Genomic DNA, 15,240 nt, shown 5'->3' on the forward strand with positions numbered 1-15,240 from the left:
AAAATAGACTTGTTCAGCACCTATAGATAATTCTGCTCTGCTACAGCACTGGGTTACAAGGGCCCCAGAGATGCCAGTAGAGTGATGTGTCTAAGGTGGCCTCCACACTTGCTGTAGCGTTCAGAGGGTAACCAGCAACTACTGGGGGGACCCCATGAGTGCTGAGCTGCGCTGGGTGAAGGATTTGAAACAGCAGTGACTGCAAGCTGTCGACACCAGACGTGGGATTTTGCTCTGCTGTAGGCAATCCTGCTGCCCCACATGCTTCTGTGGAGGGTAAATGCTTGCTCGCAGCACTCCGCTGAGCAGCTGCAGCTCCCCTCCTGCTGTGGTTTTCCTTACATTCAGAAAGGCAGGAACTCTATGCAATTTATAGAACTAGCAATTTTGGCCTTGTTGGACAGGTCAGAGTGACTGGTAACCAAACCTGACCGTTATTCAAGCAGTATTATCGCAACATACCTCCTGACAAATTTCCCTCCAGGGTACTGACAGGGTCCTACAGTGACAATACTAACAGCAGCAGCTAGTTCATATGTAACTGCCAGTGGCAGTCCGATTCTGCTCCCTCCAGAGAGCTTTCTTATGTTGTGCATGTGTTTATGAAACCAGGATGTTGTTTTCTGTGTATTGAGTCTTTAAATTTCCAAGAACTGTGACTGACTGGGAGAAGAGCTGTCATTTCTCTATTACTGCAAGCCTGTTCAGACACACACATACCCACGCAACGCTCTCTCCTGGGCAATGGTACAGCTGTCCTTTTATTTCTGATAATTGTTTTATTATTGTTATTCAGCTAACGTGAAAACTGGGTGGTTGAAAATAAGCAGAAAGCTAAAGCAGATAGGGTCCAGAGTACAGTGAATAGATTGGATTAAAAAAGAATTATTACACTAAAGTGCTCTTAGACGGTACTGACTGATTAAAGACTAAATTTTACACCCAGCACCAGCACCCCTCAGTGATACAAGAGTCTGAGTGCAAGTCTCTGGTCTAAATCTGACAGGAGAGAGATTTGAATTGCAGTCCCAAAGCTCCTGGAATAAACAGTGAACTATTGCTCCTTTAGTCAGACCCTTCCTTGACCACACATTACAGCCCTGTTGAAATGCTATGCTCATTTCCATAAAAAAGCTGATACTTCTGCAGGGTTAAAAAAAAAAAAAAAATGCCAGGAATTTCTTGATCAAACCTTCTTAGGATCCCATTAGCCTCTATCAGAGTAATCTCTTCTATAGGGCCTTTCTTGGTCTAATTTATTTGCTGGTGTTAGTTAACAAATGAGAAGGGTTCTGATATGATTTGGTCCCATATGTAAGCATTAGCAAAACTGCAGTACAAACGAGAGTTCTGCAAATAGATATGTAAATGTACCAGAAATTGCTTGTTTCCTGCAGTCAAGAGATAATTTACATACACAATCCATCACTCTCTCTTCACTGAACTTTCTACTGACAGGTTAACGAAACTTCTGGGACACCGAGAAATCCAGGATGAAGATAGTAATATGTATTCATGATGTTGTCGGTGTCTGGGATGGCACTAGCGCAGAGAGGTATGTGGTGTGATGCCAGGGTACTAGGCGCTACCAAGGAACCCATTTACTCACCCATAACAAAAATACACGAGAAAAAATCTAATCTAAGTGAAGTTACAATTCCTGGTCATCTAACTGTTGTGCGTGCAGCCAATGGACTATAGCATGAAAGGATATAACCTTGTACTTAAATCTGGGGGCTCTTCAGTTTATCAAATTGCAGTGTTTCTGGCAGTGCTCAAAGGTAAGGATACTCAAAATTCTCTTCCATAATCTAGTGCTGACATCTGAAAACAAGGCTTGCAACAAAGCCCCCATATCAACACAGCCCAACGTCCTGTGTACTCATTCACTGGGTGCAGAGCTGCAGAAAGGGTCCACCTCACACGCTCCAAATCATGCTGAGCAGGAGTAATTGTACGGATCTGTAGGTTCTCCAACCCTGTCAAGGCTGTTTTCCTCCCTGTTCATCATTTTTAAAAGTGGATGTAGGAGACAGCTGGCTCAAATTCCACACCCACCCACAACAGTAGCATTTTGCTGCCTCAGTGTCAACAGTTGACAAGCCTAAATTGTGAAGTGCTTCAGGAATAGTGAAAAAGTTGAGACTGCTGTGCTGAGAAAACCTTTATTCCCCTGCAGGAATGATGCATAAGCCAAAGGTTAGAACTATTTTATTTCAGGGTGTGTATACCTATGGATGTGACTGACCGTAATCTAAATCAAGTTTTTTAAGTAATACCAAAAATACAGTACATATTTGTTAATATGAAGAATCTTTAAACAGCAGAGCAGACTGAGTATGTATACTTCTCATTTTCAGTCATTTAAACTACGAATATTCAAGAGATATTCAGCAAATATTTGCTTCTGGTTTTAAATAAACCTTGTCTTATCCTGGTATTCCTACCATGTTTGCTTTGCGCAACAGTCCAGAGAAAGAATATATTTTTCAGATCACATCTGTGAGTGATTCTTGGTCTGTACTTTCTTTACGAGCATTCATTACCTAGGTTTGAACACAGGAATTCGAAGTTCAAGACGTGTTGGGTAGCTGCTGCGCATTTTGGTTCCTTGCATAGGGAACAGAGCTATTAGAATTGCATTTCCTCAGGGAATATTTCTGTTTACAAATTTCAGATATGCTCCATGCAAATACGCTTGAGTACTAACCTAAATTGTTTTGTTCCCACAAGTGCAGCAGATGATTTTATCTTCCTCTTTGACATTGGACTGCCCAATTAGCCCCTCCTTTTTCACAGCTACACTACATTACTTCACAACCTTCTTGTAGGAGCTAGTTACAGAAGCAAGAAATAGTTTATTACCTGGCATCTTCCCTAAAAGATAGACCATAGAAAATATTTCAGGTCAGTAATTCAGACTGTTCAGCTTAAGGTCAATCAAATTCCAATTTATCCCACATAGAAAACTTGCCAGAAACTTCAGTGCAAGCTAGGTCTCCCACTCCCCAGGCACTCCTCGCTTTAAACAAGGCCTCGTCACAGCTTCTTTTTCCCTCTGTACACCACTGCCACTATGGCCAATTGGATATTTAAATCAGCTTCACTTGGAAAAAAACTAGAGCTGGACTCAAAAAAAAAAAAAAGTTGCTGCTAGAAGGCATTGGGACACTTCTCTACTCACTGGCAGAATGATCAGCAAGATCCTTTTGAAGATTTCAATTTGCTAAGGGTACTAGGGCAGGCATAGGAACAAGTTTTGAAGAACTGACATAAATCTCAGCTTTTTCTAAGTTTTGTGGACATCAGGCAGTAGGATGGACTAGGTAAGAGGGTCCCTCAACTCGATGCCAGAGAGAAGACAATATATTTTGGGTGTTAAAATTTAATTGTCAACATTTATTACCAAAGAAATAGTTTAATGGGTCACTGGAAAACCCACGATCTTTCCTTGAGCAGAAGAGTGGAGGAGAAAGCCCCATGATGCAAAATTGTCTCTTGTTACGACCCTGCCAAGAAACCAGCACTGCTAGACCAGATATTGGCTGTTCCCACCAGGGAAGCCAGCCAGCACTCCGTGCCGCTCTAGAAAGGGTCCTACTTTGCTTGGTCTGCAATCATGGGATCCACTTTTGGGAAAGGCTGAAGGAAATGAGCCAAATATCTTCTCTATGTCCCCACCTCAGACGGACAGAGCTGTGGTATATCGCCAGTGTGTCTGAGATTTGGTGGTAGAGGAAAGGCCCGGGGATGAAAAGGAAGACGACCTTCTCTAACAAGCATCAAAAGGACAAGTCTGGCCACTGTTGCCCTGTCTTCATCTTTCTTTATTGTCAAACATCATTTTATCTATACCCAGAAAATGGCAGGAAATATTCAACAGCATCAGGGCCAACATGGATTCCTGAAAAGCTCTACAAATATCCTATAAATAATAGTGATTCTTTACTGACAGACACTTCCAAGTTCTGACATTAAACTTGTTCTTCATTTGTGAGATGTGTCCTATGGATACTGTACAATGCCATTTTGTTCAATCAGAATATCATGTAGTATCAGCCCAGCACTCTGAAATATATGTCGATTATACCATATAGCTGTATTTATAAACCAAACTCGGAATAGTAAGTTGATAATGAAACCGTTCAGATTGTCTACCCAGTCCTTGCTGGGGTATTAACTCTTAGCACAGGCAGTGTACAGTAGAGGTGTTACCTCTTTTTCTCCTCTTTCTTCCCAGGCTTAGATGTCAGGCACACAATTAAGGTGACTTAAAAGTGACAGCGAGTGGGATTCACAAAGCCAGATACAGATGACCACAGTGCCACATTTGAGCTTTTGCCTAGATTCTCTGCGTAGATAATGGGAAGGAATAGGTGCTTGCTGGGTATTATTCACCTTATGCTAAACAGACTTTTAAAACATGACAGGTGACCTGTGCCCTAAAATTTCCCATTTCTCTGCATTGACAAATGAAGTACCAGGTAATGTGCTCAGCTATAGGTATCTACAACCTTGCCCGTTTTAGCTGGGTGGTAATGGTGCATGCTTATACCCCGTGGGAAGTAGGAAGTAATTTATTTTAGTGCACAGCTGTCAATGAAGGGAGTCCAGAATAATTTGTATTGCCTGCCATTTGCACTGGGATAAGAACAAGTGCACAGACAACTCAGCTGAGTTTGGTAACCAATTATGCCTTGGTAACTTGATTGCATTTTTAAGTCCTCAGGATAGTCATAAGAAAGGAATACGAACAAAGATGATGTGTTCTGTATTCTCTTCAACAAGACTCACACCTCTATATGAGTTGTGTGGAGGGAAAGACAACAGAAATACAGTGTCAGCGAGCAAGATAAAAGAACACATCAGAAGCTGATTTTTCTTGTCTAAAACAACACCAACTGAAGAAGACATTTGGCCTTTCTCCAGAAAAAAAATAACATCCCTCCCCAATAATTCGTGACTAAGGAGATATATTAATGCATACTAGAGATAAAACATAGTCATAGCAACAGCTCTGTGGGCTGTAATGGTGCCACGTGAGATTTCATGAGCTGAGAACTGGGCTCCATTGCTGAAGTTGTTGGTTCTGCAGGAGGTATGTGGCAGGCAACGAGGAATCTGTTAATGTCTCCGTTCTGTTCTCCAGGTTGTCAGGAAACTATGTTTGCAAGGTTTCCCAGGAGTTTCTTGCAACACATCTTGATGTGCTGAACGCTGCTTTTCCAATAATATCTTACTATGATTGGTCTACAAACAAAAAGATAAGCAATAAACAAGAGGAGAAAAGATTTGGAGAACTTTGTAATGATCGTGGAGTGTGAAGATGGAACTATGGTCAGAGAAATTTATAAAATTTCATGAATATTCTGTGGCCTTAAGTCTGTCCTTCTTGGTTGGAAGGAGACTCTGTATGCCTTCAGTCTGACCTCCTGCTTGAAGCAGGACTATCACAAACACTAGATTAACTCAGATGTGGTTTTGTCTAGGTGAGTCAAGGATGGAAATCTGACAACTTCTCTGAGCAACTTATTCCACTGCTACCCTTCCCTGCTAATGGAAATGTCACACTCAGAGTCCAGCCTGAACTGCCCAAGTTGCAATTTGTGGTTGTTGCCCTTCATTATCTCCACTGCCAGTGCTGAGAAGAGTTTCATTCCCATATCTCTACATCTCACTTTCAGCGTCCGATCTCTCCTCCTCATTTTTTTTTGTTGCCAGCCACAGTATCTAAAGTTTCTTCCATACTCCTCCATCAAGGATATCTGGCAGACTGTGGTGCTACTGAAGTGGGTGATCCTGTGCCGACAGCAAACCTACATATGGGTATGAAGCTAATGAATCTCATCATACCCTGCACTCCATCTCTGGTACTGGTTTTTAGCAAACTGCTGCATGTGAAAGGAAGAAAAGAGACATTCCTTAACAACCCTCTGAATGACGGCATCCTTGCTGCAGTGATAGGTTTCCTTCATGTCTGACTTCTCTGCTAAATGTGAGGCTTGGCACAGAGAATACATTAAACGGAAAGAACTTCTACCTAAGTTTTAATGTACATTAACATGATCTTCTCTTTCTGGTCAGCCAAGTCTTTCATGTTTCATCTAGATCTGGCCTTGGTGTTCTGATAAGAGGACTCATTTTTACTGCCAGACCATCTCACCTGGAGTGACCACAGACTTTCAGTGCATACTTCCCAGGCCTCACAGTCATTGGCTGAGAATGACTGGTAGATAGGGTTGACCTGAAACCCATAGCACTATTTAATCTGAATCTGACTCTTCTGGTCCGGAAGTCTACAGAATGACTCCATGATCCAGATGTTCCTCCTCCTTCCTTCCCAGGAGTCACTGAGCAGGACCAGACCTTCTGCAAATGCCATTGCAGTGGTTTGTTTTATTCTGCTAGTCACAGCTGCCATCTGACTTCAGCATGAAGATTAGAGGCTTGTTTGCCAGGTTAAACAGCAGCTATGACATTTGGTTTCCTTGACTGACCCCAACCTTGATGTTAATCAGTTCTGTGTACTCCTGCCACAGTTCCATATGAATGCTGACATTTCTGTACAGGTCTTTAATGTGATCAGTTTTGTATTTGTTGAGCCTTTTCTCCCTGAGGACCCAAGCGTCACGTCGGCTGCAAGCCAAGCTGCAGGATCTGTGGGTTTTCTGATCAGTTGGGGACTGTGACAACTCTGTCCTGTGTTGGTCAGGAATACCTTTGTCAACTCGGCTGTAACTGTTCCCAAAGTGTCACAGCACAATTGACCTGACAGTCACTGGGCTCCAACCACCGATGCCCTTTAGCTGCTCTGGGTCCATCCTGTTTTGGCTTTAGATGGAATAAAACTCCTTTCTGCTGCTTCCCATCAGTCAGGGTTTGAACACCAGTGCTGACAATGTGCCACCAGAGAGACATGGTCAGAATGAAGCAGATCTATCAAGCTGACTCTGTTTGGACCCATTTGGAGTTTTTAATTTCTATCACGTCTTTATACACCCCCTTTGCTGAGATCAGTATTTCAAGGTCTAGCCCAGCCTAGCCCAGCAAATGGCATCATGTTTCTCTCCTTCTCCATGTGTGCTTTACAAGCCTCCACTGATGGGAGCTTGTACTGGAGTGACTTGTGGTCAAGACTGAGGGTTATAAGTTTTTCTCTGTCTGCTTTGAAGATGGGCTGATAGTGAAGAAACACATCTTTTCCTGCCTGCCTGCTAAGCCAGGACTAAGTTTTTCTGAGTGAGTTCTGGTGCCGTGCCAATGATATTTCTGCTTCTTTTGAGAGGTGACCTCTTGATGGAAGTTGGAGAGGATGTTAATTCCTTCCCTATCCTGCGTACAGAATTTCTGAGCAAGCTTTAAAGCAACTTTTAATACTGGATATATTTCTGAAGTGAGCATATATTTTTAAATGCTGGCATCTCCACATGGCTGAGTTTATGGAGCATGTAACATTACACTCAAAATGGAATTGACTTAATTGAATTATCCACACTCTTATAAAGCCACTTATCACCACAAGCTGCATGACACACAAACACAGGTGCATGAATTCTCACAATTCCTCCTGCAACATGGAAAATTGTTATCATCTGTAGCTGCAGATGAAGGGATAGACGATAGCATTTCCCAAAGTCTTTAAGTGATTTTTAGGATCCACTTAGAAAACTTCCTGTGATTTATCCCGGATATTAAAGGAAAAGATCTTAAAGCCACTGGCTAAGCCAACAGCTTAACTTCTATGTGCAATAGCAAGTGCAGAGGTAATGCTTATCTAAAGAGAAGGCTGCTAGGCAGCATGAGGAAGTGTTGGGGTATGAACTGCTACAGGTAGGCCTCAAGATCACCATTAAATACATACCCAAATCCTTGAAACTTCTGGTTTTTTTCATGCAAATTGCAGAAAAGGTCACCAGCTATCTGGGAAAAAAAAAAATCCTGTTCTGTTTTAAAAAGGTGTTATGAAAGCCTTGAAAAAAATAGCCAACAAGCTATTATTATAGAATCACAGAATAATTTATGTTGGAAGAGATGTCTGGACATCTCTGACCTGGCTGCTCAGAGCAGGAATAGTTTTGAAGTTATGGCAGGTTGCCCATGGCTTTGCCCAGTCAAGCTCTGAAAACTTGCAAGAAACCTGCTCCAACGTCTGGCCACAACACTGTGAAAAAATGTTTTCCGGTCCTATAATGATTTGACTTGAGGTAGGCAAATCCCTTTTTATGGGTAACTTGGAGCCATTCTAGGTAGAACAGGAGGTTTTAAACCCATGCATCATTTCAATATATACAGAAAAGGATTCTTTCTGAAGTCTCAAAAAATGGGTAAATATGACCATCTATTCACCCATCCTCTGTTATGATACCTCCCTCCCCCCCTCCACCCCCCTCCCTTCTGAACATGTACCTAGGACAGAGAGACATTCGTTGTGGTTACATGGTAATTTTAACATAGCATAAATCCACTTTGTCTTTCCTGTTTATTTCTGTTCATTTTCTGCCCGTCAGCATGTGGATCATTTTCTGTGTTCCCGCTGTGCCTCACTCAGAGCAGGAGATCAACCTCAGCTCTCCTGTCCTGGGCTGTTAGGTACGGCAGAGTCTCTGACAACCATCCTCCATCCCTGCCACCTACCCTCTGAAAACTGAGTTCACCTTTATGTATAATGTAACTAACTACCACTCAAATGTCAACAATTCTCACAAAGCACATCATCTTCGGAAACATAGATTTAGACAGGTATGTCCTGTATCAGCCTTTGCTTATTACTTAGATCCCTTTCAGACTTTTGGTGGCCTTTCTCCACTTCGTGTCTTGTGTGGAAGCCTCTCTGCTACGCCTAGTGGAACCACTGGTCTCCGAGAGTCAAGATCCCTGCGCGTACAACCATGGGAATGCCCTGGTGCACTCCACAAAGGGTTTGTTCTTGATCGAGAACTAGCTCTGCTCCAGACACCAGACATAATCTGGTGCTTTTATGGCGTCTGCAGTACACATACATCCTTGCTTCAAATTGTCTGGGGGAGCTCGTAGCCTATTTGTTCCTTCTCTTACAAAATAAATAAGCTAAATGAAGACTAGGGAGTTCACATACACTTCACCTCTAGCCACTGAAATCCATATTAACAGGTCCATCAAAAGTTCAGCTTCTCATTAGATGTGACCAGACAAGACAATCTTCATATATCTTGCATATAGCAGAAATAAAAATGAAAGATAAATGAATATTGAAGAAAACTGGTCTGCAACAAGGGAAGGAGACAGACCCAAACCATTCCTTACCATTATAGAGATTTACAGTGATGTGCAGTGACAAGCCAACTGCTAAAGGTAAAATAAAAATAAAATTAATAAAACAATATTCTCTAAACTTGAACTACATCAGTTATTGTTTAATTCTGTGCAGCTATCTGGGCTAGGCTGAATTTCTTGGAGGGGAGACTGCTCAGTCCCTGAGAACAACAAAACATTCCCAGGTAGTTCTTAGAGGGTTAATTGCAGCGGACAGAAATACTGGGAGCCCAGGAAGCCTGTTGCCTGCAGCTGGACAATGACTGGGAAAAGCTGGGAGCAGACACACAGACAGGTCTTGGAAATATCAAGGCTTTTTGTTGCAACCCAGAAATGCTGACCGAGAAAGAGTGTGAATGACAGATACCACCCCAAAACATACAGTGGAGTAAGGAAGACTTTTCTTTTAACACTTTATATTAATGTCTCATCTGAGGTCTCTGTTTTCTCTGTTTAAAAGGTTGCTTTTACCAGTTTCTGCTTCATTATATAAATATAAAAAAAGGAGAATTCAAAATGCTTTTGGTGTTTGTATTAGGCTGTCTTTAGAGGAAAAGTACAGGCAGGACCACTTAAAATTACAATGAAAATGTATCAAAGAGAAAACAAACTCTTTTTTAAAAATGCTCTTAGCTTGGTCAAATGGGATGACAAAGCCAGAATCAACATTTTGCTATACTATTTTTCTGCTAATAATGTCTTAGTAAATTAAAAATGTGTAGAAATAGTTTTAAATAATTAATTAATTGTTTTCTCTCTTATGTTCACCTTAGGTTATACTTGCAATGGTACCAGATGTGCCTGAGTCTGCTAATTCAGGTCTTAGAAAGAGTCTTTCTGCAGTGGTTTGAAGTCTTGGGTTGCTAGTTTTATCTGCTTCTCAGCAGGTACAAATGCAAACAGATATTCCTCAAGTTTGAGCAATGCATGCCCATTCGGTGCCTCGGTTTTCTTTCAGTTTCAAGTTCTGGAGAATAACAAATTTATAAACAATTAAAAATAACTAAGTTGCCATTCAGCTTGACAAAACCCTGTTGTCAGAGAAACTTTGCGTTGTGAAAATAACTTGGACATGCTGTACAGCAGCTTTTCAGCAAGAGACCACAATCAAGTTCTAAATTGAAGTTTATGAGAAGAAACCTATTCCCACTGGATTAATTTAAATAGCAGACCTTTCAAAAAACTATGCTGGTGCTGTTCTCTCTGTACTCTTGCAATTGTAAATAACCTTTACTGAAAGTCATGTCAGGTGCGGGAGCTCATGTAACTCAATCTCCCGATTCTACCCTGTTTTTGCAGGAAAATCCCAGCTAAGACTTAATTTCCTTGTACTTGCACCATGTGTACTGTATATTCCATCAACAAAAAAATTATCTCTGTTGCATGTCTTGGGCTCAGTTTCTGTCTCAGATGAGAGGACACCTACTATATTTTTCAGTCTCCTGATGGAATCTGTACTTTTGTACATCTTTCTCTCTAGATTTACTCTATTAAAATGAAGCCTAATGGGTCCAAAGATAATCAGATTCCATGTGCTGATCACATCCACCTAGCTGAAGTCCCTGCTGTTCTACTTTGCAGGATTTATGTCCCTCTCTGCTTCTTACCACTTAATTTCTTAATTCCTTTTTAAGACAGGGACACCTGCCAGGAACAAGGAGGTGATATGCCATTAGATTCTCAAAATGCCCTCTGCTGATAAAATAGGTTACTCAGTAATTAACCTAGCTGAAATTTCCACAAAGCAAGCCACATGGACAACTTGATAGTGGCTTTTTGTGTAGGTTTTTTTCTCCCCGTCGCCGCTATACCAATACGAACTCATGGAAAATTTCCTGACAAATCAGATTTTTCAACCCAGAAACTATTAAGTTTTCGGCACCACGCTTAGGAGTGGGAAACAACCCACTCACACAAACCACTTTCAGTCTGCAGACTTTCACAATGACATTTCTGTGCAAAGTGTGCTCCGTCTGTCTCAGCGAAAGCTAGGAAGGGCAACCTCCCTGCTCACGAACAACATGTGGTTTTTCTAAGAAGACCCATAGGTGGGAAAAGGTGATCAGAGCGAGCTGTTGGCTTTGGCATGGTTTCCTTGGAGCCGTTCACGTTACACTCACCTGAGCCCTGCAGCCAACAACAGCCTACTTGGCTCCACCTTCTGTATCCAGCTCAGGGCCTGGAGCTGGTATGGACTGAAAAACATATTGAGATTTGGTCCTGATTAACCATCTTCAGGGTCAGGAATGCTCCTTGGGCACTGGGGTAGAAAATCAAGCACTTGCTCTAAGCAAGCAAAATGAAACAGTCTATTTATTTTTCCTCAAGGTTGCTGTACCGAAGCCTCTACTTGCTAAGTTTTTCGTTCTCTGGTAGACTGTCCCCTCTGCTGTAGGAGTGAAAGCCATCAGTCTCTCCTAGACCACGCAGCTTTGCTCTCCCTGAGCACCAGTCAGTAGCTCGCAATGAAGAGCTTTGCTAAGTCCTGTTCCCTGACACACTGCACTGCTTTTCTCCAGATTTCCACACCTTGTAAAAACCAGCTAGTCAGTCACCTTTGATGCACAACAGAGTATTTCAGAGAACATCTCCATTTAATCCCCAAAGTCAGGGCAACCTGATAACATAACGCACTGGATTGATGCAGGGCTAGAGAGGCATCATCTGCTCTCAACAGATACTCCAGGAATGACCAAGAGGCGCAAAGTGTTCTCTGGAGTTCAGCGTTAAACAGAGGCTGGTGAAGACAAGAGAGACAAGGAAGATTATGGTGTCTCTAACATAAATACTGTTGGATGGAATACTTTCTCCCTAAGCAAAGACAGGTCTGTGAGCATAAGTCTCTTCTGCCCCTCCCCATGTGAGAACAGGAGGTTACTGAATGCTAAACACTTGCAAACTCATCTGCAATTTAATGCTGATAAGCAGAGTGATGCCGTTCACTTGAAAACCCAGGTCTTTTCATTGAACATGCAAGATGAACTCATTGCTTGCTGTAAGGTAATTACTAGGGACATAAAGCACTTTTCTCATTAAAGCTCAATTTGCAGGTATATTTATCTGCTGGCTTCTGACTCCAGAGTTTTGTTTCTCCTCTGAAGCACTGACACTGTCACCTGGACAAGCTAGGAAACCAGAATCTTTTTGCTCTTGGTTTTACTGCCTAATGAGACTGCCTGCAAAATGCGCTTAGCACTGAACTTCAGTGAAAGAATAGCGCTTTAAAATCTCAGATCTTTGCTTGTGACTGAGAAACACACTAATACCAATTAAAGGAGTAGTAGGAAAGAAGGAAAAAAACACTTGTTGTTGCTTTTTTGCAGCTGCATCTTGATTTGGCTTCACAGACTTCATGGATATTTTCTTCTAGCAAGTAAGTTAAGAGATCAGGAAACCTGGTCCATTTTTAACCCTCCTCTGTATTCAAAAAAGCATCACAAACATACACAACATTCATCTCTACCACTGTCATGAGGCGAGAGTCCAGCCCAGAACTCACCAATTGCAACATTTTCCTTGAATATTACCTGGCCCAAGCCCTTAAATACCTATCTGCAGTCTTTAAACAAAATCCTCTCAAACCTTTAAACCCACAGCAGATTCTTCCACAGCATTAAAAACAAAACCCAAGGATAAAAAGTGCATTATAGTGAAGACTTGCTTCCTGGACGTTGGCATTCCTTACCTCATTGCTATTTGTACGTCAGGAGGGCTGAAGGGCTGTGATGAGGCACTGGAGCCTTTCTCAAGAGCACTGCATGAATTTTTAGAAAGAGCCAGGACGTGCTTACAGTTCTGACAGAAGACAGGCAAAGCATATAGCAAAGTAGGCATGCAAGGGGTAAGGAAACATTCCTAGTGAATAAGAGATTTCTTCAGCTCCCGCACTTAGGACCGGTGGCCTAAGTTTCTAAAGCAGTTTTCCTCCAGAAGCGCTACTTCACATGGACCTATGGCCCTCTCCTCATTCCTCGTGTTTTCATGTTTATCTTTAGGCAAAGGCACGTATTTATAAAGGGAAGAGAAATTAAAAGAAATCATTCCTGGAGAGTTTTGCAGCCCAGTGTGAAAGAATTTTAACAGCATATACTGCACTTGTAGCTGGGGATCTAGAGCAGCAGTGACAGGTTACATGTTCTCACATCTAGGACTGAGCTCAAACTTCTCCTTGAGTGCAGGACCAACTTAAATTTCTCCTAGTTGTGACACTGATTTGAAAATAACTGCATGAAACAACAAACTGCATAAACATTTTTCAGGAAAGCTCCTATCTGTTCTGAGCGATTAAAGATCATGGGATTTGCCGTCAGCTGATCTTGGTTTCAAATATACGTGCAGGAAAAACACACTTTGCCTTTGGATCTGAGTCTTCACCTTTACATGGCTTACCAGAGAACAGGGGTGAAGATGACAAGTTTGTGGCACAGGAACAACTTATTCTGCTCAGTTTGGGTTGTTGGAAGACAGCTGGGCCCATCACACTCATTAAGGCACCATCAGTAGATCAGATCTTTTTTAAACTGATGAATGTTCCATAAAAATACACTGTTTGAAAAAACCTGAAACTTTTGAGAAGCTAGGTTGATTTACTGAAAATCTTGTTTTTTTTTCAGAAGAAAACAGATAGCAGAAAAGGTGCTAAACATGTTAAACACTGTGGAAGCATCCTGTTCTAGCATTTTTTGAATGAACTGTTTTGCTGATTTTGGTTTGTATTTATTTACATTCTTTTATATATATATATATATCTATATTTGCCAAATCCAATTTACAGGGATCATTTTAAAGCACCCATCCACACTTTCACTGAGAAATCTCAGAAAAATTATGTAAACTGCCAGGATGTTGCTCAGTGACTGACACTTTCTTGTTTATTAAAGCAATGAATTAAATAGCTTCAGAAAATAGTACTTTATGAAGGAAGAAAAGGAAATGAGGAGGAGAAGATGAAATAAATTCAAGATGTCCCCCATTTCCAAATGTATTGGGTCTGGCTGGGATGGAGCTAACTTTCTCCATAGCAGCACGTATAGTGCTGTGCTTTGTATTTGCGGGTAGAACGGTGTTGGTAACTCACCAGTGTTTTGGCTATTGCACAGCATCAAACCTGTCTCACCACACATACCCCCAAAGTCCAGCAGACTGGGAATGGGCAACAGGTTGGGAGGGGACATAGCTGACTCAAAAATCACCAAAAGAATATTCCATACCATTTGTCATCATGCTTAGCAACAAAAACTAAGAGAAAGGAGGAGGGGAGGGGAGGGCAGTCGTTATTAAGTTGTTATTAAGCCAACCAAGGTCAACCCACCACACCAACGTTCTATCACAATTTGCAAGCCTGCCTCTTGATTTCTGGAGGGGAACGGGTATCTACATCATCTCTTCTGTTGTTCCATAATACTCATAATTTTTTGTATCAAGTTTTGGGCCTTCATTAACTCTTACAGCTAGCAGGTAAACTTCATCCAAACTTCATTTGACCCGACAATATCAGCGTCTTCACTCTTCAGACCTAGCAGGCACTCCTGTTCCTCAGATTTGTTCTCCCCTGAGGAGGCACCATGATTTTCAAGACCACATGCAGACTTTGCTACCCAAGAGAGACAACTTAGAGAGAAGATCTTCTTTTTCATCTAGATCTTTTTGCACCCAGGGCTATAGGGTATGGCATTAGATTACAGAGATTACCCATCACAAACACAGACAGATATTGTGGGTGTACTCCAGTTTAATGGATTATTAAAATTACACGATTTCCTAAACTTCATTATAAGACTTAAGAAAAATATCAGAAATATCACAAAATGTAATAAAATATAAAAGAAAAATTGACCAGAGACTCATAATAATTTAGAATAGTTTAGGTTGGAAAGGACCTCTGGAGGTCTCTAGTGCGACCTCCCACTGAAAGCAAAGTTAGGTTCAAATTTAGGTCAGGTTGCCCAG

The 15,240-nt window shown here is 41.6% G+C and overlaps 1 long non-coding RNA gene across 1 annotated transcript; it reads left to right on the forward strand.

Moving 5' to 3' along the window:
• The first annotated feature begins 1,414 nt into the window (after window positions 1-1,414).
• LOC115339432 lies at window positions 1,415-12,503 on the forward strand. The gene is made up of 3 exons (XR_003922708.1): window positions 1,415-1,555; window positions 10,065-10,178; window positions 10,926-12,503. It is a non-coding gene; the product is annotated as an uncharacterized LOC115339432 (long non-coding RNA).
• Window positions 12,504-15,240: the final 2,737 nt, after the last annotated feature.

Source organism: Aquila chrysaetos, chromosome 3 (assembly GCF_900496995.4).
Source record: "Aquila chrysaetos chrysaetos chromosome 3, bAquChr1.4, whole genome shotgun sequence".
In the NCBI taxonomy this organism is placed as follows: Eukaryota; Metazoa; Chordata; class Aves; order Accipitriformes; family Accipitridae; genus Aquila; species Aquila chrysaetos.